The following is a 23486-nucleotide window of genomic DNA, read 5'->3' on the forward strand; positions in this document are numbered from 1 at the left end:
TGGGAGGTACAGGTGCAGCCTGTGCAAAGGTCCCAGAGGAGGAGAACTTGGTGCGAACAGCCCAGGGCGGCTGCCGGGGCTGCAGGGCACAGGAGTCCCGCCATGCACTCTGCAACCCGCCACACCAGGGGCCATCAGCCACTCCCATCCTGGACCTCTTCATTATCTGAAATTTCTTACATCTTTAGTATAATTTTGTCAATCCGAATTGGATATGTCTTATGTTTCTAACTATTTTCTGGCAGATAGCAGCAAACTGTCTTGTTCTAACAAAAATTAATGCATTATGGCAGCTCTCTGAGGCTGGAAATAAAGTATATTATTCTAATACTATATATATATAATATATTATATTATATATAATATGCTATACAAAGTGTTATATATCCTAACACTATATTATATATCATATATATAATAATATTATAATATATATATATATATGTTTGCTTCAATTTACAAAAGAGAACTACATCTGATCATCAAAAAATTCTACTGCTAAACAAGAACTGCATTCTAGCTGATACACTGGTGAACATTTTAAGATTAAAAAGCACGTCCTATTGGTATGAGATGGATGGATAGATGTCACGTTGCACATTGCACTTCCCATGAGTATTTCTCAGAATGGCATCACTGAGATGCAAAATGAAGTCTTCTATCACTTTCCTTGTGACCCATGTTCCTCTGCAATAGCAGCCCTGTTTGCCATGATTACCTACACGCGAGGATCACATACAAGTTAGCTATATTATGATAATGATACACTAAATATGGAAACTATTTATTGTTATGGAAACTTCATCAAAGTGATAATTAAGTGCTGTTAAGATTTAGAAGCGTGTTGCATACTTTTACACTGTCGCGAGTACTAAGATAAAATACTTGTCAGGTGTCAGGAAACAGAACTCAGGATCAGAAAATGGAAAACTGAAAGCCATTAGAGAAGAAAATGAAGCAATGCTATTGAATAAGCATTTGGAGATAACAAATGAAATGTTGGGGAAAGCGCACATCATGTTATCCCAGCAGGCATGAGGTAGAATTTACCATCGGCTACTTCCTCATCCGCTGTAATGTACAAATTGTATGAAATGTTGGAAAAGAAAAACCAGATGAAAATGCATCAGGTTAATTATTATATCCTGGTGACTTTGAGTTCCTAATTATTTTGATTATTTTTTTAAACTTTTAATTAGGTTCAACAATTTGATTTATATCACTAGTGTGGAATGATTTCATGTTTTTAATCGTTCCTGTTGAGAAAATGTAGTATTCCAAATTACACCTTTTTAATTGGAGAATGGTCTTTTTTCCTAACTCTCATGAACATGCTTTGTGGACTGGGGGCGGCCTGGGGCTGAAACACGGGGCCCTGGGGGCCCTGGAAGTGAGCAAGCTGAGACCGTCACAGATTTCTTAAGTGTGCAAACAACTCTTAATTTAGCTTTTAACAGGCAAATGAAATCAACTGAAGGCTTTATTTTCTTTAGCTCTTCACAAAAAGAAAAAAAAAACTTAACACATGGGATGGCAAAAGAAAAAGCAACAGCTGTTCATTAAGTGAATATTACATATCCGCATCGGGCACGGCATTTTATGCCAATGTGTATGCAATAAAAATGAAGAAAGCAGAGAATGGCGTTTAAAAAGCTTTTAAATTTTCAGCAACTTTGGATCTCCTGCTGCCTTGGTAGAATGTAAAAGGTTATATGAAGGTGGTGGGCAAGGACCCCCAAACTGGGCTTGGGGATGGGGGTGGGAACAGAGCAAGGCAGATGGCACAAAAGCTCAAGGTCACAGGACACTCGCTATCGGGAACGGCTTCAGCTCTCCACCCCCAACCCCCATCCCGCGTTTTCTATCTTCCGCGAAGCCTTCTCTACAAATGCAAGCACACTTGTATTCTTTCTGTCTTCAGCGCGCCCACCGTTTTGCCCTTACTCGTTTCTCTTGACTGCTCCTGGTGATGGTCGCACGTGAGTACAGGAGGCTCTTTCCTGCGACTCACCAGCTGCACGAGAGGCCTCTGTCTGCAGAGTTCAATGTGTGCGTATGCTGGTCCCATCAGGGGTACTCGCCGGCCTTTTGCTGTCCCAGCAGAGCTTCAATGGTCGCCTTAGCTTTGATTTCTCTCCAAAAGGTGAGGCTGTTCATTGTGCCAGCGTCTCCTCTTGACCCTACCCAGAAGTAGCTACTTCCTCCAAGTCCTGGCCCTTCAGCACCACTGACCACCCAGCGCACCCCCTTAATACCAAACAAGGAATTTGTCAAGAGGAGACACGACTGTCCTCTCTTTTGCCATCTGATGACTGAGAATCTCTGGGTAGACGATCTACACTCTCTGCCTCCTCCCACAGTTGAAAGCCTCCAATCTAAAATCAAGTATTTTTAGATTTAAGAAAATAAGAAGAAATAATAATGTTCTTCCAAATATAAAGGAATAATTCCTTAAGGAGACCTTTTCGTGGCTCTTGGGAGTATCTGCCTTTCCTGCAGGGGAAGAGATATCTGTCTCAGCTGGGAAGCTCCTGCCCAGTAGTGAGGGATTGTTGGCTGGTGTGTGACCTGGAAGCTATTTTCTAGGGGACAAAATGGAGTGAAGGCCGTGACCCTTCCCCCAAGTCAGACTAAAGTGGGACCCAAACCAGACACAGAGACACAGAGAGCAGACACACACACACACACACACACACACACACACACACACACACACGCACATACAAAGAATGGGAAATAAGAGAAAAAGAGGGAGACCGTTCTCAAGAATATTGTTTTTCCGAGAAATACCTCCCAGTCCAGTAAGGCAGGGATCCACATGGTAGCGGATTCGGAACAGAACAGGCAGAGACAGAGTCCCGTGCAGCTAGAATGAAAGCTCTGTTCCAGGGACACAGCCATCCCGCTTGACAGTCCCCAGAGGCTCTGAGGGCAGGGAGACATTCCATGAGGCAGATTCTAGAAAGGAGGGGTAAAGCCCAGCAGGACAGGGCATGCACTGAAGACACTCGGTGAATGTCCTTAGCCACCAGGGTAAGGGTTACATTTTGTCTTCTGGGAAATCGATGACTTGTTAGCAGAGGAAATGCATGATTAAATTTAGTTTAGGGAGGTCACTGGTCCTCAAAGTGGGAAATCTAGTCTGTCATGGACCACAGGGTCCCAGCTTTGGGACCTTAAAGGACCCCCCAAATGTGTTTGGGCCATATGTCTGCCAGGATTCTTTTATGGTGAGTAACTTAAAGTCCCAATCAAACTGGCTTAATAAAGGGAAATTCTTGGCTCATACAACAGAAGAGCCAGGGGTAGATCAGGCTGTAGGTGGGGTGGAATCCAAGAGTCCAACTTCGACAGTGACCCAGTGTTTTCCAGTCTCTCCCCTTGGCCTCCCAAAGGGGATCCCACATCCGCTCCCACGTCTGATCTTCTCCAGCCTGAAAGACGTCTGTCAACAGTACCACGGACACCTGACTCCTCATTGACATACAGAGGGATAAAGAGCATCTCTTTCCCCGGCCACCAAAGCTTCATTCCCACAGCCCCGTTCCGATCACTCACTCCCCTGAATCCCTGTGGCTCAGGTGAGGCAGGCACTGAATGGTCTGGGAGGAGATTCTATTGCTTCCTGAACCAAGTCCCTGTGTGATTAGTGCTCACAACTGGGTTTGGGTCTGTATGAATTCAAACAGCATGGTTACTAAGTCATGGCGAGGGGGCAGTGGATGTCACTGAGGCAACCACACTTCGCCAATTTCCTCCCCTAGTTATTTTTGGACTGAATATTGGCAATCGAGCAGTATGCAGAATCAACAGTCTTTTCTCCTGCTCATGAGGGCAACGATAAAAAACTGTGAGAGCCGGGGTCCTGGGTGGCTCAGTCGGTTGAGTGTCCGACCTCGGCTCATTATCTCACAGTGTGAGTTCGAGCCCCGCATCAGGCTCTGTGCTGACGGCTCAGAGCCTGGAGCCTGCTTCGGATTCTGTGTCTCCCTCTCTCTCTCTGCCCCTCCCCCACTCATGCTCTGCTCTCTCTCTGTTAAAAACAAACATTAATTTTTTTTTTTTAAAAAGTGTGAGAACCACACAAAGTTTGATGCGGTATCCTCCAAAATGTCCTCCAAAAATTCATGTCCTCCCAGAGCCTCAGCATGTGATCTTAGTCGGAAATTAGGTTTCTGCACGTATAATTGATTAAGTTAAGATGAGGTCATACTGGATTACGGCGGGTCCTGAATGAAATATGACTGGTGTCCTTGTAAGAAGGGGAGAGGACTCGGTGACACACAGAGAAACAGCCACGTGAACATGAACGCAGGGAGCAGAGTTAAGGAGCTAGGAGCCAGGGAACGACCAGAAGCTGGACGGGGCGAGGAAGGATTCTCCCCTAGAGGAAGCATGGCTGTGCCAGCACCTCGGCCTCGGACTTTGTGCCTCCAGCGCGGCGAGAGAGCAATTATCTGCTGTTTAAAGCCACCGAGTTTGTGGCAGTTTGTTATGGTAGCCCTGAAACTATACGATATTTATGGCAGGGATATTTTATAAATTAAAACTGTATTCAGCTTCAAGTACCAGAAACGCTTAGAAATGTGGCTTAAGGGGCGCCTGGGCGGGCGTCTGACTTCACCTCAGGCCATGATCTCGCGGTCCGTGGGTTCGAGCCCCGCGTCGGGCTCTGTGCTGACAGCTCGGAGCCTGGAGCCTGCTTTGGATTCTGTGCCTCCCTCTCTCTCTGCCCCTCCCCTGCTCATGCTCTGTCTCTCTCTCTCTCTCTCAAAACATAATAAACAGTAAAACAAAAAATTTTTAGTGTGGCTTAAACAAGGTTATTCTCACGTGTAATAAGGAGGTTTAAAGTCAACAATCAGGGACAGTCACAGCGTTTCTAGGTGCCTTTGTGGACCTAGGATGCTTCTATCTGCCTGCTCTGCCATCTTGACCATGAGGCACCACATGACCCCGAGCAGGGGGAATGCAGCCGGTGCCTTCTCCTTAAAAAACATGGTCTTACTTGTAAAGCGACGCCTTCAACAGGCCTTCTGCCTGTATCTCGTTAACCTATATCTGCCTATAACACATTAACCACTGTCAGACGGTCACTCTGGATGCAAAAGGGTCTAGGAAACCGAGTGGTTTAGTGAATGAAAGTCAAGAACAGCATTAGCCACATTATTAGAAGGCTTCCCTCGGTGGGGTAAAATTTCACTCAGGTTGCAGCAGGAAACCGTGTTGGAAACGGAGTTTGTTGCATCCAATGGATCTTACGGCTGAATGTGGTTCCAGGTTCTCTTTGGCCACTAGGAAGCTTAGAACTAAATCTGAGACCCACTTACCATTTTAAAGGACCAATTAACATTTGTTTCCGGGCCAATCTCACCTACTGGCTTTTAATATTTCTCCTTTGGCCAGACCACATTCAAGTGTTTATTTTTGACCTTTGATATAGTCATGTATTTTTATAAACTGAAGTCCTTCATCACAGGACAGAAAGAAAAGAGACAGAGATTGTCCGAGAGAGACAGAGAGAATGAGAGCTAAGTCTAACAGGATTTCTGAGAGGGGGATAATGAGTGCTATTTTGGATGTTCAGGTTTTGAGATAACCATGAGATATTGAATAACGAACAATATATAGGGGCACCTGGGTGGCTCAGTCGGTTAAGAGTCCAACTCTTGGTTTCAGCTTGGGTCATGATCTCACAATTCATGAGATGGAGCCCCTTGTAGGGCTCTGTGCTGACAGAACAGAGCCTGCTTGGGATTCTCTCTGTCTCTCTCTCTCTGTCCTTTCCTCGCTCATGCTCACTCATCCTCTCTCTCTCTCTCTCTCTCTCTCTCTCTCTCTCTCTCAATAAACAAACATTTAAAAGAGAATAATATGTAGATTGGGTAAAGATTTGAAAATGGCAAATAAATATTAAATTCATGGGAGTAGCTGAGGCTACCAAGGGAAATGGTAGAATGAAAAGAGAAAAACAATCAAAAAGAAAAGGAGGAGGAGGTCCTGCAAAGAAAGAGAACGAGATACTTATCTACTCAAAGCACCTTTCTGGATTCAAGAAACACCTGCTTGGGCTGCCCGTGGTTCCAAGTCGACAGTCTGGCACCACCTGTCTCACGTCTGCTGGAAGTTTTGCTCTCATTTCTATGTTATCAGTTACATTTAACTCTTTACAACTCCCCGACTCCAGACAGAAAGGAAGAAATCAGGATGAAATTATTTAGCATCACTACACATGTCCTTTATCAGTGACTATTGGAAATTTGATTCAAAATGTAAGACTCTGTCTATGAGACGACGACCCATTTTCCATCTGCTACTGAAACAGCCCTCATGACACGTCCTGGAGTCTGGACAGTAAGTCCATTTACTGTTACTCTCTAGTGAGTTTTGAAATCAAACCTACTTGGATTCCAAAATCAAGATGGTGTCTGATTGCTGCTGACATGTCCCTCCTGGTTTTGTATGTGCATTTGTGAGTGTGTGTACTCATTTTCATCGACAACACTGGCAGACGATAGTGGTGCCCACCCATATCCCCTCACTCCCACCCAATTAGTGCCATTACCTGGTATTAACTGCCAGCACCTGCAGATGTTGGCAAACCACAGGTGACAGTTTCTGAGCACTGCCCTAGTTTCTGCCATGTGGTAACCACATTTGTTTTCTATGGCTGTCGTAACAAATCACCACAAGTTTAGTGGCTTAAAATAACACGAATCTATTACCTTAGATAATACGCAGTACTATTATCTTAGATAGTACACGGCTCTGTGTACATTATTAGCCCAACATGGGTCTCACCAGGTTAAAACGAAGGTGTCAGCCACGCTGCAATCTTGTCTATAGACTCTAAGGGGCAATGTGTTTCCCTGATCATTTGCTAGGGATTGCATTAAATGTGTAGATTGCTTTTTACAGACATTTTAACAATATTTATTCTTTCCAATCCATGAACGTGGAATGTTTTTCCATTTTTTGGTACTGTCTTCAATTTCTTTCATAAGTCTTCTACAGTTTTCAGAGTACAGATCTTTTACCTCTCTGGTTAGGTTTATTCCCAAGTATCTTATGGTTTGGGGTGTAGTTGTAAATGGGATCAACTCCTTGATTTCTCTTTCTGCTGCTTCATTATTGGTGTAGAGAAATTCAACAGATTTCTGTATGTTGATTTTGTATGCTGTGACTTTACTGAATTCGTGTGGGGAATAAGTTTAAGAATTCCCTCAGCTTGCACCAGTGGGTTAACAAGGCTTAGGGCAGAAAGCCGCCACGGGGCGAAAGCGCTCCCAGCACAGAACAAAGCACAGAGCGGAAATCCACTTCCACAGGAGGAAAGCGTGGGAGAACAGGTAGAAACAGAAAGCCCCTGCAGCAGGGCGAAAGCATCCAGAGCTATTCTGCAAGAAAAATGCCTCGTTAACCCTGAAGTAGCATGCTCTATCTGTCTTAGCCACTAGAAAAGTTAGGGTAAACAGACACGGTACCTGGTGCCTGCAGTAAACAGCCGTCTGCTTGGTGCCGTGACTTAGATTTGTCTTGACCCTAACCCCTAACACTGCATACCTTCAAAACCCCCTTTCTCTCACACACATGAGTTAATGATCACTGTTTTGTTGTCTCTTTCTGCATATCCATCACGTTTATAAGCCTTCTGATCCTAATAAATACAGAGCAAGGACCCTTTCTTGGGACACTTGTCTCCTCCCGGACATTAGCCTCTCTCATATTCAATTCTGTGTCCACTCTCTTGCTGGGTAAGAGAGAACTCCAGACTCAAAGTCTGCGACAAATTCATGTACCAGTTCTAGCGATTCTTGGGTGGAGTCTTTCAGGTTTCTACACAGAGTATCATGTTGTCTGCAAGTAGTGAAAGTTTGATTTCTTCCTTGTCAATTTGGGTGCCCTTTATTTATTTTTGTTGTCTGATTGCTGAGGCCCTGCTCATTTGGAATGTAGGCAAATTCAATTCTTGTAGTTATAGGACCAAGGTCACTGTTTCTTTGCTGGGTATCATATGGGGGCCGTTCCCATTCCTTAGATCCCAGTGTCTGTCTCTGCCCAAGGTTGGGTCAGATCCTCTCCCCCTTTGAATCTCTATTTCTTCTTCCAACTCCTCTGACCCCGCCAGTAAATTCTTCCACTTTCAAGGTCTCATGTGCTGAACTTTGTCCAGTGTCAGGCTCCTAGTAAATAGGATCATCTGGTTTGAAACCCAGGCATTTCAGCTACTGAGGCTGGGCCCTTAACCACTCCAAGATCATGCTTCTGTAACAAAACTCATCTGGGGCAAAGAGAAAGCAGTGCCATGTTGAGCCAATTGGAAACTGAAGCAAAAAGAAAAATCAGTCTACCGATATTGCCTTTCCTTAAAGTGTTGATATTTTATTATGGATATTTTTAATTAATTTCAATTTTTAAAAAAATATTGCATAAAATGTTATCTTGATTATCATATTTTCAGTCCTACCCACCCCACCCCACATATAGCATATGGCTGAGGTGAGGGCCTCACTCTCCTCCCAGGGCCCAGAGAGAAAAGAGCACATTGCTGGTTGCCCTATATGGGAACCTATATACACAAACACCTTTCCCAGATCCAGGTGTCTAAGCTGCTTAAAATAATAAAATGATTCTGTATGAAAGAAAATGGGAGAAGAGAGCCAAAACTGTTGATAATATTCTGAGACATACAGGACAATAAATCTTATGTTTATATTCCCCATTGGTCCCAAGGAGAGTAATGATGGTAAAGGAGACAGGACTCATTCTATTCCTTACTACAGTGTGTCTGACTGTTCAGGAAATGTCACCAAACATGTTCAGAACCTCATTTGATCAGAAGGGGGAGCTCATGTTTTTAGTTTTGTTTCTCCAGTACCCAATGCTTCAGGGTCCTGGTTTCTTTTGTAAATAGAAGAAGAGTAAGAGTATTAAGGATTCTATGTAAAAGGCCAAGTTACAGTTTGAGCTGATTACACCATTGCTGCTTGAAGTATTTGTCTTTTGCCTTTGTTCTGTTCTGTCCCCAAGTGGTTTTGCTCTGCTCAACAGAGGACTTGTGTCTCTGATAAGCAGATGGCCATCTTGAGAAAGGTTCAGTGTTCCCCGAGTCTTAGAACTAATGCTTTAACCCTCTGGGGCCACTAGAGGGCCATGGACACTCACCACAATGAACTTCAGACTCGCGAAATTTAATAAATTGGTCATTATTTACTTTATAAAGGCATGTTTTAAGACAGTTTCTTTAGAATAGGCTTTTAAAGACATTCATTCCTTGGTGCGTCTGGGTGGCTCAGTCAGTTGAGCATCTGACTCTTGATTTCGGCTTGGGTCATGCTCCCAGGGTCATGAGATTGAGCCCCTCATTGGGCTCTGCACTGAGTGGGGAGCCTGCTTGAGATTGTCTCTGCCCCTCTACCCTGCTCCCACTCATATATATATGCATATGCATACGCATATATAAGATATTCACTTCTTTCATATTCATTTGTATAGTATTTATTTAAATTTCAAGACCACCTAGCAAGTCCAAGGAAATGTGATGGAAAAAGTGATTTACACAGCTTCCATGTACTGAACAATATTTAAATGTTGCAACCTGCATTCTATTCTCTATGATTCTGTGCTGGAGAGTGAGGCCACCAAATTGAGAAAGGCTCAATCCTTGTCTTCAAGAATAGACAAATTAGAAGCATAAATAATGTATTACAATCCTGGACGGTGAGTGTCCGAGCAGATCTATGCACGGGACAAGGTAGTGCTGGCAAGACCCTAGTCAGCATTTCAGCGAGGGAGGGGCTTCGGCTGAAGCCTGGAGCATGAAGGATAGTGAGCAGGATTTATGGCATTTAATAGGGAAATTGAGGCAATCTTTATATCCTACAAGTGTTTATTGCTTGAGATTTAGGAAGCCATTCCTACACTCACCTAAAAATCATTCCCACAGCCTCCTAAAGAGAAGATTTTCTTTACCGTTGGATTCATTAGAGTAAACAAAGAAACAGGGGAAACCCCCCAAATCTGACTCCATTAGAAACTAAAGTTTACCTACCAAACACCACCGTGACGTTGTATCCCCATAAGGAAGTTAACTGTTTTAAACCCTTCAAAAGATATTTTTTAGTTTTAAAAAAGGGTGAAAACGGGGCGCCTGGGTGGCTCAGTCGGTTAAGCGGCCGGCTTCGGCTCAGGTCATGATTTCACGGTTCGTGAGTTCGAGCCCCACGTCGGGCTCTGTGCGGACCGCTCAGGGCCTGGAGCCTGTTTCAGATTCTGTGTCTCCCTCTCTCTGACCCTCCCCCCATTCATGCTCTGTCTCCTTCTGTCTCAAAAATAAATAAATGTTAAAAAAAATTTTTTTTAAAGGGTTAAAATCTGTTTTCTCCCAATGCCATGCTGTGTAACCTGATCCGGGGACACTCCCCATCCTCTGGCTTTGAGGAGCCAGCACAAGCCTGGTCTCGGCACCGGGGCTCCTGCTCCGTGAAGCAAGTGTGTCTTCTCCTCTGTTTTGCACAACAGGGAGCCGCAGGGGTCACTAAACAAGGGCAGAGCACGAGCCTGGCAGCTCCCGCCAACCCAAAGGTCTGAACACTGCCCTTTGTCCGCTTACCTGGGCCCTGGGCTCTGAGCCAGCTCAGATCAGAGAGCAAGCACTCAAGGGACTTCTGAGCCCCGAGGCCTTGGCTCAGCTGCTCGGTCCCCAGGAGCTCCCAGGATCTGAAATCAGAGGCCTAAGTCAAGAGGATGTAGGCATCAACCTGAAAGTAAGTATCGGACACCCAGCCGACTCTCGCGGTCACCCATCAGGGTGGGAGGCCGAGGACGCGTGCCTGATGGGGGTGCCCTGAAGCTCTGACTCCCGAGCCGGGGCAGCGTGGATTCGCAGCAGAGGGAGCGGAGAGAAGCCAGGCCGGGCAGGGTGAAAGCGGGCGGTGTGAGCGGCAAAGGCTGACTGAGCCAAGCGGGGCCAGACGGCGCCCGGGGGCACCTCGCGGTCCGTTCCCCGAACGAGCGGGCACTCCGGACGTAGCAGGTCGCGGCTCCGCACGTGGGCAGGAAGGGCCCAGGGCCAGAGCAGGAGGCACCTGTGGACTGTATGCAGACGAGAGTGTCGGGGAGGGGAGGGGACCGCGGGTGAGGACGCCCCAGAAGGAAGGCCGGCTTGGGGAACACTTGGGCTGGGTGAGCCAGCTCCGGTCCTGCGTGTGAGGCCCCAGGGTCTCAGGGCCCGGGGCCGGGGTGGCACGTTCACACAGATCAGCGGTGCGGCTTCAGTGCTCCGATGACGGCAGGGACACGGGCCCAGAGGGATGCCTCCCCGCCCCCTCGGAACGCAGCCCCGCCGTGTGCTCAGAGGCCTCAGAGAGCAGGCTGCGGTCCCGGGGGCGGAGGCCACAGAGCCGCAGCGGAGTCACCCCCCTGGGCGGGACGCCATACCTGGGCGGGTGCCCGAGAGGCAGATGGATGTCTGCCGACAGACCCCGTCAGGCGGGGAAGGCGTGGGAAAGGAGGTCGACAGCGGGCCCCCAGGAGGTGCCCCAGACCCAGACCGCACAGGCCCACTGGAGCCTGCAGACGGAATTACAGGTGTTCTGAGGGGACCTGAGTCCCCAGACTTATGGGGGGCAGGGGACAGGCAGGGGGCCAGTGAGGCCCAGCTGACTGTCACAGGGCGAGCTCTCTGGCCACCGTGCACAGGAGGAGCTGACACTCCAAGTCCCTTAAAAGCGGTGCCACATGTCTTCCGCATGTCCCCATGACGCACCCCAGTTGGCACAGGGCCTGGTGCCGAGGGGCAAGGGATGCTCTTCTTCAGGCGGGTCTGGGGCAGGAGTCTGGTTGGGCCACAGTTGTCAAGGTGCAGGGGAGACTGCAGGGGCAGCGAGGGGCTGAGCGAGGGCCACAGAGCGAAGATCCGCCGCTGAGAGGAGACACGTTTGGGGAGTAAAACCAACAGAGGCGGCTTCAAATGAGCGGGAAGCAGATTCGAAAATGTCAGCAGGCTTGCCGCCTCGGATGACAAGGGGCAAGCTGTCACAGAGGAGCTCGATCTGGAAACCCCCGAAGGCAGGGGGCCGGGAAATAAGCCGACAGGACGCGGTCAAAGGCCTGAAAATACTTCGCGTCCTGCATCGAATGGGACTACCGTCAGCTGTGTATGCAAACGATGGAGACCGGGGCTGGGGCTGCCGGCCACACACGATGACCAGTGAGCGGCACGCCAATCGGGAGTCACGCTTCGGACACACTCGGGGCACATAAAACACGCCATCTGTCGCCTCCGTGTTGGGAAAAAACGTCTTTGGAAGCGTGTTTACGCCTCTACCCTGTTCTGTCGACGGAGAGAAATTTGGCTGAAGAAAGCCTGGTGTAGTTTCCCCACCTCTGGACCGGTCCACGGAGGCTCAGACTTTACTGATAACTCAACAGGAGACGCAAAAGGCTGCCGGAGAATGAAACCGAGTTCACGGAAGCAGAGGTAAGGACGGAGATGTTTGGAGTTGACATCCCGAGGTTAAAAACAGCATCCTTCTTCTTTGGAGGGTGGGAGCTTTGTCCTGGGGTATTTGTCCCTCTAATGTTGAATAGCATCTATTCCATCTACATTTTGGTGCAGTCAGGCCCCAAGCAGAGGCTCACAGCCTCCAGGTATTTCGATTGGGATGCACAGAGGAGGAGCAGAAGAGCCTTAGGTCAGGGAGGGGGGTTTCTGGTCTGTCCTTGGGGCGAAGGGTGCACGGAACTCACAAAATGACCCTGAGCTCTCGCTTTCCAAGTGTCTGTCGGCACACTCTGCAAATCAAACACAAAGTCACACACGCCACTGATTTCAGAGCCAGTGACGAACTGACGCCGGGCCTCTCTACGATCCGAATGATGAGCGAGGGAGGGCGGAGGGCCATCCTTTCTCTACACTGCTCCTTCCAGAGTCCGTGAGCGAAGGGTTTTACTGCCTGGACAGGGGGTCGATCGGAAGGCACAAAAGACAAGGAAGACCGAGGGTGTCACGCCGGCCTGGAGACCATGAGATGACCCAGGGAGTTAGAGAAACTTTCTCAAAGTTCAGTGGTGATTATTTTGGCTTGGACGGCGAGGAGGAGGAAACAGGTGTCGCCTCAGACACAGAGAAGTTTTCTACCTAAGCAGTTTCATGGCAGTTGAAAGCATGAAGCCTGGAGTTCTCAACTGTAACACTTGGAAGAAGTTCCTCAACCTCCGGCTGGCTCTGTCGCCTGTCTGTACACTAGGGGTATTTGCAGTCCCTTCCTCAGAATCTTATTGGAAGGACAATGATGATGCAGCAGACACAGTATTCAGTGCCTGGCACGTGAGAATAACCCAACAGACGCTAACAATTGTGATTATTATCTGCTCCCAGGTAAGAGAAGTGAAAGTCAAACCAGTTACGTGCCGCGTGCAAATAATAAAAGACTTTGCAACAGTCAGCATAACCAGACGAGAAAAAACGTGCTTTGGTATAACAATCTTACTTCACACGGTCACATTCTGCACCATTGGTACTTAGGCTAAGGGCACAAGCCCCCAGTGTTGGGGAGAAGATACGAGAGAAGCAGGTGCTGCCCTGTAGGACAGGAGCAAGGAGGGGGCCCACAGACACGGTGCCCGTTTGGCTAAGAGGGTGCCAGGCTGCAAACGTGTCGGCCACCAGCCACAGTCTCCCCACGGGAAGCATGATGCTTGCGTTGTCTCCCCTGGGGTCTGGGGAGGGGGCAGGAGAACAAAGTATCACTTCTATCTTCGTCCACAAAATTCAAATGCACAGATCTCATTTTCTCAAGTGCCCGGTGTTAAAGACGGCTTGAGTTAGCCGAAATCCACGGGGAGAAAATTAAAAGTACTGTTTATAAAATCTGTGGGGAAAGAAAAATTGAAATTTGGGGGTCTGTGCATTGCTCAGATTACCGGCACGAGGAACAGAGAAGGGCAACGGGAAGCTCATCAGATCACCTCCACTGCTTGTCACTTAGAACGAAGGGAACCCATCCCGTCGTACGGGCCACCCCTCCTTTCTGCGCAGGTCAGGACAACCACTCAGACATTTGCTGAGACACTTGCTAAATGAGCCGCCGGGATCGCACTTCTTCGCGCTCCTGCCCCCGATCCGCTAAACGGCGCGAACACAAAAGGCTCTTCACTTCCAGTCTCCTTTTGTTCTTGTATCCCTCACACAATTTCTCCTTCTGTTCCAAGAACTTAAAACCAGCCCGAGCGTTCCCTGGAGACCTGGGTGAGTGACAGAACAGGGATGCTCCGGACAAGGGTTTATTCTCGGCTCTACGAGCTCTGGGTCCTGAGGCTCCCTCTCCCCTCTGTGAACTCGCTTTCCCTATCTTGGCCAGTTCCCCACGGGGCCGGCTGCCCTCACCAACCAGGATTCATAGGATGCACTTGGGCTTGGCTCTCCCAGGGAGGGTGTGCCGGCAACAGGGCGCCGTGGATGCTATCCCGAGCGTGCTGCGTGGACAGAGGTAGACGGCAGTGGTGTGCAGGTGGGCTGGTGCCAGCCACCTGCCGTGCCACACCGGAGGCTACTTGCTCTACCTAGGCCAGCGTGGGTTTCGAGTCCCGGCTCTGCCGTCTTACAAACTAGAACCTGAAAACGGACTTTGCCGCTCGAAACTTCGGCTTACTCGCTTGTGAAACGATGCTAATCGTTGAGGGTTAGTTCTGTCCCCCCAAAGATATGCAACTATGGTCTTATTTGGACATAGGGTCTTTGCGGACGTAATTCATATGTAAATTAACACAGGCAGACTGCGTCACGTCTGACTCGTGTCCCTGTGAGGAAAGGAGGCACGGAGAAGAAGGGACGCAGGTTGGAGGCATGTGTCCGCAAGCCGAGAAGCGCACAGGGGCTCTGGCAACCCCAGGAGCTGGAAGAAGCAAGGAAGGACCCTCCCCGCAGAGCCTTCAGAGGGAGCCGGGCCCTGCTGACACCTTGGTTGGGGGATCGTGGCCTCAGGAGCTGTGACAGAATGAATCTCTGCTGTTTTAACGGCTTATCTGGGACATTTTGTAATGGTGGCCCTGAGAAACTCACACAGTCATAAAACCTGGTTCACGGGCTGGTTGTGGGAATTCGATGAGATTACGTAAGTAACTGCTTATTAATTATTAAGTGTTAGGTACCGTCCTTTCCTTCCTCTTCCGCGGGGACTGGGCATAGAAGTGAATTCAGCAAAGGGTTTGATAGCCGTGCTGTCATCTGAGAACCCAAAGGTGGGTGCTACTGGGCATTGGTCAGTCTGATTTTAAATGCACGGCCCAACTCCACGTGGCCACAGCCTGTTTCTCCCCGACATCTTGCCTCACAGGGAAGATGCCAGGTCTGAGCTGGGGCTGGATGCCTCTACTGGGGTACATGCCGGCCAGCTTGCCCCGAAGTCTCGTGACGAGCAGAAGGCAGGAGCGAAGCTGGCGTCCTGACCTGGGGTGACAGAGAGATCTGCCAGCCCCCTTCTAGTCCTCCAGTGACTGACACAGGCCAGACAGTCTCCAAGTGCCCTCCCAGCTCTGGCTTCCTAAACTCCATGACGTCGGGTCGGCGACCCCAAAAGACCAGCCCCAAGGTGGTGGCACCTTAAAGGTCGTGCTGTTCCGACAAGAACACCTCAAAACAATATTTATATTTGACACTTGATTCTATGAAATCTTCTGTGGTCATGAGACTTCCTCATTTGCTGAAAATCATTTACTCTGTTCGTGGAAGATCCATTGACCCTGCGGCTCCAGTCTATCAGAAATGAAGTCAAGGTTTGAACAGACGGAGGGAGAAGGCCTTTCCAGAGCTTCCCCGTCCCTTCCCGTGGGCCCCTGTCCATATCAGTCCAGCTGACAGCCCAGCTGGAACAAAGCCCTGAACAGGGATGGGGGTCTGGCTGCTGGGGGAGATAAGAAGTCTCCAGAACCCAGAAGTCCATCCTAAGAGAGGGAAGAGCAAAGGCAGGAAATCCATTCAAAGGCGACGGGTCACCGTGGACAGAAGCAGTGATTCTGAGCATGCATCTGACCTTGGGCAGAGTTCCAGGGCCAGGGAACGTGTTAGGGGTTGAATTGTATGTCCCCCAAATTCATATGGGGGGCACCCAGGATGCGACCGTATTTGGAAATAGGGTTGTTGAAGTGGGGTGGGCCCGTGTGGACACACACACACACACACACACGCACACACACACACACAGAAAGCCACGAGAACCCGAGGGCAGAGATCGGGGTGATGCTGGAACCAAGGAACTCCAGAGACCGTCAGCAAACCCCGGAGGCTGGGGAGAGGCCGGACACATTCTCCCTCACGGTGCTTGGAAGGAACCAGTCCTGCCGACATCTTTCTCTCAGGTTTCTGGCCTCCAGGACCACGAGAGAAGAGATTCTTGTTGTCTGAGGCGCCCAGTCTGAGATTCTTTGTTCCAGCAGCCCCAGGGAGCGGATACAACATCACCCCAATCACGATGGTACAAGAGCGGGACCTGGGCCCAGAGTATGTGACATCTGGGGACACTGTGGCTGGTGACCCACAGGCTCCATGCACACTCACAGCCGTGGGACTGGAGGACGTCTCAACTTCTCTGGCCAAGTCCCAGCAAGAGCCACACCGTTGTGGTCCCAGCAGCAAAACAGAGGTTGGGGGCTTTTGCAGTGGTGGAAGGAATCCGTAGGTTAGTCATGGCCCAGGAAGCAAAACCAGGTGGCTCTGGTGTGACCACCGGCTAGGTTCCAACCCAGGCCCTGCCACACAGGGAGCTCTACACCTGGCCTCCGTGCATTCCTGCCAACACTCTCAAATGGGGTTGTTGCGAGTGGTGTTGTACAGAAAGCATCTAACACCATGCCCCACACGTTGAGCAAAGTCACGACGAATGCTTTTCTAACCTGTCAACGCTGGGGAAAGCCTAAGGCACAGGAGAGCCCCACGTGGGCCATATAAACTGTGTGGCAGGATCTGAGTGGCGGCAATGGGGACACCTTGCTCAAAAAGAGGGGCTGGAGGCTGCAGGAGGCAGAGCCCAGAGAAAAGCTGATCACCACTGCTGGTGTGGCTGGACAAATATGGGGTACACTACACCCGCAAAACAGGGAGAGCTCCCCAGTGAAAGTTTTGCTTCAAGAACTCGGTTTGTAGCATTTACTTTAACTCAATATTAGTGCACAAACTTCTGTCACTCTATCACAGGATGCTCGAGAGTCATCTGCATTGTCCCCCAAGTTCTGAGAGAAAAGTACCCAAATTGTTTTAGAACGCAAACATACCCAAATATAGAAGGCACTAGTGAAAGCAAATCAATGTGTCAGGGGAAAATTATAGTTTGTTATAATTGAACAGATAAATCACCTATAACGGTGGGAGGCTCCCAAAAAGAGTTTCTCTCGTAACAAGAGTCATGAGAGTAATGCATGATTCAGTCACCAAAATTCAGACAACAGACGTATTCCTTATTGGAGCGCCTTCGCTTTATGGAGTCCATGCACTGCTGAGGGGAAAGAGTCCTTACATTGAGTTTTTATTAAAAAATAGAGTATACCCAAATAAGTTGGGGTTTTAGGTCCCTCGAAGCTTTGAGACACTGAGATATGAGATATGATATAAAATATAAAAATATTTGTTTACAATTATATATATACATATATAATATATAATAAATGTATATAATATATATATTTATATATATTAATTATATATATTATATATATATATATTTACACTTGTTTGTTTTTAAGTAGGCTCTATGCCCAATGTGGGGCTTGAACTCACAACCCTGGGATAAGGAGTCACATGCTCAACTGGCTAAGCCGGCTATATGCCCCAGGTCCCTCTAAGCTTTGGTTTAATCAACTATCAGTCTGAGAAGAACGTTAGCATGAATCTACACATCAGGGAAAAATATCAAGTGCATTCTGAGAATATTTCTAAAAGTGAACTCTTCAAGAAAGAGAAGTTTAAACTGCTGTCTTAAGAAAATAATCAACGCATCTTGCATAGTTGATGAGTATAAAAATAAGTGTTTTTCCAAATGGCAGAATTTCCTTCTTTCTCACGGCTGCACATCTTTCTCATCCATTCATCCGTTAACGGATGTTAGGTTGTTTCCATATCTTGGTCACTGTGAGTAGTGCGGCAGTCAACACGGGGTACAGGTATCCCTCCCATATTCTGTTTTCATTTCCTTTGGGAATGTTCCAGAAATGGGGCTGCTGGATCACATGGTTTTCCTATGTTTAATTTTTTGAGGAAACTCCATATTGATTTCCCACCAATTTACATTCCCACCAATAGTGCACAAGGGTTCCTTTTTCTCCACATCTTTGCTAACACTTGTTGTTTCTTGTGTTTTTGATTTTAGCCATCCTGACAGGTATGAGGTGATATCTCCTTGTGGTTTTGATTTGCATTTCCCTGATAAGTGATGTCGAGCATCTTTTCATGCATTGCATTGGCAATAACATGGATGGACACTGAGGGCATTATGCCAGACAGAGAAAGACAAATACTGCATAATATCACTTAGATGCAGAATCTTTACAAATTGAAAGGAACAGAGAGCAGAAGAGTCGTTGCCAGGGGCTGAGGGCTGGGGAAATAGGGAGAGAGGGCTTGGTAAAAAGGCACAAACTTTCAGCTATAAGATGAATAAGGTCTGAGGGTCTGACGTAAAACAAGATGACTATGGCGAATAACACTGTAATGCATAATTGAAATTTGCTAAGAACACTTTAGTGTTCTCACCAAAAAAACAAACTATAAACATGTGAGGTGATGTTGGCTAGATGGGGACCCCTTTCACAATGTGTATGTATATCAAATCCCCATGATGGACACTCCAAATATCTTATAATTTTATATGTCAATTTTGCCTCAAGAAAGCTGAAATTTAACAAAGTTGTTTTTTAAATACATCTAAACGAAGAAGGCTGTTGTTACACTAAGAAATGTGTCGGGGGGGGGCGGGGGTGGTGAGCTGCACAGATTCTAGAGGACGGAGAACAGGAAGGCGAGGCTGTGTCACCCTCGGAGTGCCGGCGTGAGAACGAGGTCACCAGAAGCCCCCCTGTACCCACCCCGCCCCCGGCCGCCAAGCAGCCAGATTCGTTCTCACGGATACCTACTCACCTTCTAACTCATTTTCTCCAGTGTCTGGATGCTAATCAGGAATAAACCGACATTGTGCCTGAGAAACTAATCTCACGTGGGTCAGGCCTTTTATCAAGTGTCTGACGTCAGAAACCAGTGCAGGCAAGTTTCGTCATAAAATAAACTTAACAGCCCCTGGAATCCAAAATAAGGTTGAAAGAGCCAAATGTTAGGAAGGCCACAGATGCAGGTCAGCCTCAAGGATATCCAGAGCCCGGCCTTGACACCTCCGGGAATCTCTCTGCAACTTGGTTTTGTTTGCTCTCAATGCAACTGCCTCCCTCCCCTTCCCAGAAACAGCTGCAATGCTCTGGCCTCTCGGCCCACGGCCTCCGTGCTCAGGCAATGGTTCCTCCTCAGCTGGACTGCAGAAAGTCCTAGGACACAGCCACCCCCAGACCACCAACAGTGGTCTTAGTAGAAGGGCAGTGATCCCACCAGAGCCATGTGGTTGGAGTCAGGATTGACGGGGGCAGGGGGAGCCCTCCCCTAGACAAGTGGCAAGTTAGTGGGTGGGGGGAGGGGGGTGCAAAGAGGAGGGGAAGTCGTTCTTACTAAGCAATGCACAAACATCCATCACACGGGAGCTGGGAGCGGGAATCGCATCACCAAGGTGTAATCAGCTCCCAAGAACCAGTTAGTGAAGCCACGGGCCTTACATACTAAAGATTTAGACCCTGGATAAGGATAAAACTGTGGAGGAATCTTATCACCAAGGCTGCCTAAAACAGCTTGGAATCTTGCCCAACACATTACAACCAGAATAGGATCATATTCTCCCAATTTCACTTCAGCACTAAAAGTATGAGAAACTCAGTGTTTATTCAGCACCCAAATGACAAGTAAGCTGATTTGGGAGGTTTCAGGTTTTTTTAAAACAACATCCTGGGACCACAAAATACATAACTCAGTCTTCTATACGACATAATCAAGACTACTCTACCTTGAGAGCAGGTCCGCAGAAACACCCTTCCCTCAACAGCTACTGAAAACATGCCTAGTGTATTTCAGGTGTTGTGACAAGTGCTAAGGACCAGGTGATCAGAAAAACCTGGGCTTTTCCTCGGGAGACTTCTTATACTGTCCCTGAGCAAATGACTTAGCCTGTCAGAACCCCAGTTTAGAATAATTGAGGTAATAAACACCTAGTTTCCCCACAGCAATAAGGAGACATAGTATAGCACTCACCACCCTCTAGGACATCCAAGATAGCTCTGGATAGTTCTATTAACTCCCTGATGTTAAGCAGGGATTACTCTGATTTATTGTCATTTCAGAAATCTAATTATGGGAAGTACTGTTTACTTCCAGTTTTCCACAATAATTGAGTTTATAATAATAGTTGTTTCAATTTCAAATAACATTGGAAATGTGTTTGACCATTTGGGACAGTCTCAGTTCTAATTAAATTAGCCAATAGTTTATCAAAAATACCATGCCTCGGGGCACCTGGGTGGCTCAGTCGGTTGAGCATCCGACTTCGACTCAGGTCATGATCTTGCAGTTCAAGGGGTCAAGCCCCATGTTGGGCTCTGTGCTGACAGCTCAGAGCCTGGACCCTGCTTCAGATTCTGTGTCTCCTCTCCCTCTCTCTGCCCCTCCCCTACTCATGTTTTCTCTCTCTCTTTCTCTCTCTCTCTCTCTCTCTCTCTCAAAAGTAAATAAACATTAAAAAAATACCATGCCTCAATCATTTTGAATAATTAGAGACTTCCAGTAAAAATAGCAGGACAAGGAAAAGTAGCCTTTGGAAACAAAGTCTAAGAAAAGAGGGTTTTAAATGAGATTTAAAATCTTTTCCAGTTTTTTTTAATGTGAATAATGTCATTCAAGCATAAGAAACTCCACATGAGGTGCAAAGAGGTAGACTTTGACAAGCTGATATGTTATTTTTTTTAGTCAAAACTTGAGAAGTCATTGGTCACGGTCGTCAGGTTTTAAGAGCATTTTTGAACTTCTGTGAGATGAAAAGCCGACACACTTGTGTGACCTGGAATGAACAACTCACTTTGTCTCAGAGCCATGAAATTAGTAGGAATTTTGTCTTTCATTGACTATGCCTTAGCAACCCAGGAATCCCTTCTAGAAAATTCGACTGCATATAGGGCAGCAGTGATGGGGGGTGGTGGGAGAGAATGTAGTAGACAGTCGTGTTTCGTGCAGATTTTCCCCCAAGGCATATCAGCAGGGGTCAGGTTGAGACATTCACCTTCTCTTTTCCAAAGAGTAGATGCTAGAAGATCTTGAGTGTTGTCACCCAAAAACAAATCAGTACAAAGAAGGAAAAGTAACATTCTACTAGAAAAACTATACTATTTGCGTGATACGGAAATATTTCCAAGCCCACGACACATCATCAAAAGAGAGGACCACGTCATTCCAACAGGAGGAATTTAAAACCCTGAAAGAGACGATGCCCATTTGTTTGATTCAGTGACCAGGGGACACTGGAATTGTTCTGTTCATGCCTCTGCTCAATTCAAGTCAGGGCTTAGACGCCAGAGCAGCTTAGGAAAACAAACACCCACATCTGGTAATAAAAATGCCGGATACTTCACAATAATTTTGACTTAGTTCCTTGTAAACACTCATCAGTAAGGTGATAGAATTGTATTAGGCTCAGAATGAAACGTCTGCATAGAAGAGACTTGAGTCGAAATAATAGAATTATTACATAATGTTTAATTTGAACTAGTGCTTGCTGTGCAATTCACATTACTTTTGAAAATGCAATGCCAGACATATCTCTAATTCTAGACATATCTCTAACTGTGGGAAATAATCTATAAAAGAAATCTTATTTTTAGGTTTATGTGTCCAATAATGGTCATATCATTTCAGATTTGGTCCAAATTCCGAATTTAGAATACTTTCCACTCTCGAAATAGAGCATGTGCTGGTGTGTGAACTATATCTCAATAAAGCTGTTGAACAACAACATGAGGCGTGACCAGTTGCAGATACAGCATGGATACCTTCAAAGAATGTTCCTGAAACTCTGGCTCACTGTTTAGGCTTTGCCGGTATAAATATGTTAAAATTCCAGCACAGAACATGCGCCTAGACAAAAATTACCTTACTACCAAATCCCCGAGAATAGCTAGCATTTATCGAACATCTACCAAGTATCATGAAATGCCCCAAACACTTTCCATAAACTCACTGATCTCTCACAATGATCTTAAGATGTGGGTGCCATTACGTTATTACATGAAGGCGGAAGGTAAGACACAATTCGTGCAAATTGCGGAAGTTCGCCCAGGTGGTGGGGGACAGAGCCAGCATCCGAGCTCAAGCAGTATGGTTGCCAAGAGCAGACACCCAACAGTGGTGTAGGTTAGGACAGTAGTGTAGGCTAGGACAGAACCAGATGCCAGTGCCTGAGTGGGCTCTGTCACCAATCAGAGCCCACGTGGAGGCCCCTCAGTGGGCCTCTGGCCACATCTCTCTATCGCCATTCTCCCTTTCAAACCTCCATGAAAATGCCATGGAAAGACATTGAACTGGATGGAAGTCAGAATAAGAGGCCCTGGAATGGAGCAGCTGTGAAATGCTGGGGTCGTCCCACAGGACCGCGAGGATACCGCCCAGCATGACCATCACAACATCTATAGCCCCTGGGGACTCCAAGAACTTCCCTCCTTCCAGGGTCGATGTGGGTCAGAGCCATCTGAAGGGGTGAATTCAGACCAGGGATTCTGAAGGCAACATGGAAACAAGGAGGACAGACTGATGGCAGGTGCCAGACTGGCCCCACCACAGGCTGCCTGGATCAGAGGGTCCTCCATTTGTCGCTGTCAACGCTCCCCCAGGGCCTGTTCCCTCCCTTTCCTGGCCCCCAGAGAGTGATTCAAGAGGTTAACTCTCTGCATTCTTCTCTGTTGGCACCCCCGCTTCTCTGTTGGCACTCCTACTATGTTGGGTAATTCACAGGGTCCTGTCATGTGTTTCTGTGATGGGTGAAAACTTTTTCTAGAGAGGTTACTGGGCTGGGCCCCAAAAGATCCACAGATGTTTGCTGGGTAGAGAGAGCCCTATCTAGCCCTGAACCTCTTGCAAAATCATAATGTAAAACAACAAAAATCGGGGCGCATGGGTGGCTCAGTCGGTTGAGCGTCCCACTTGGGCTCAGGTCATGATCTCACAGTCTGTGAGATCGAGCCCCGCGTCGGGCTCTGTGCTGATGGCTCAGAGCCTGGAGCCTGCTTCCGATTCTGTGTCTCCCTCTCTCTCTGCCCTTTCCCTGCTCATGCTCTGTCTCTCTCTGTCTCAAAAATAAATAAAAACATTAAGAAAAAAAAATTTTTTTTAAAAAACAACAAAAATCAGTTAAAAC

Source organism: Felis catus, chromosome D3 (genome assembly GCF_018350175.1).
Source record: "Felis catus isolate Fca126 chromosome D3, F.catus_Fca126_mat1.0, whole genome shotgun sequence".
NCBI lineage: Eukaryota > Metazoa > Chordata > Mammalia > Carnivora > Felidae > Felis > Felis catus.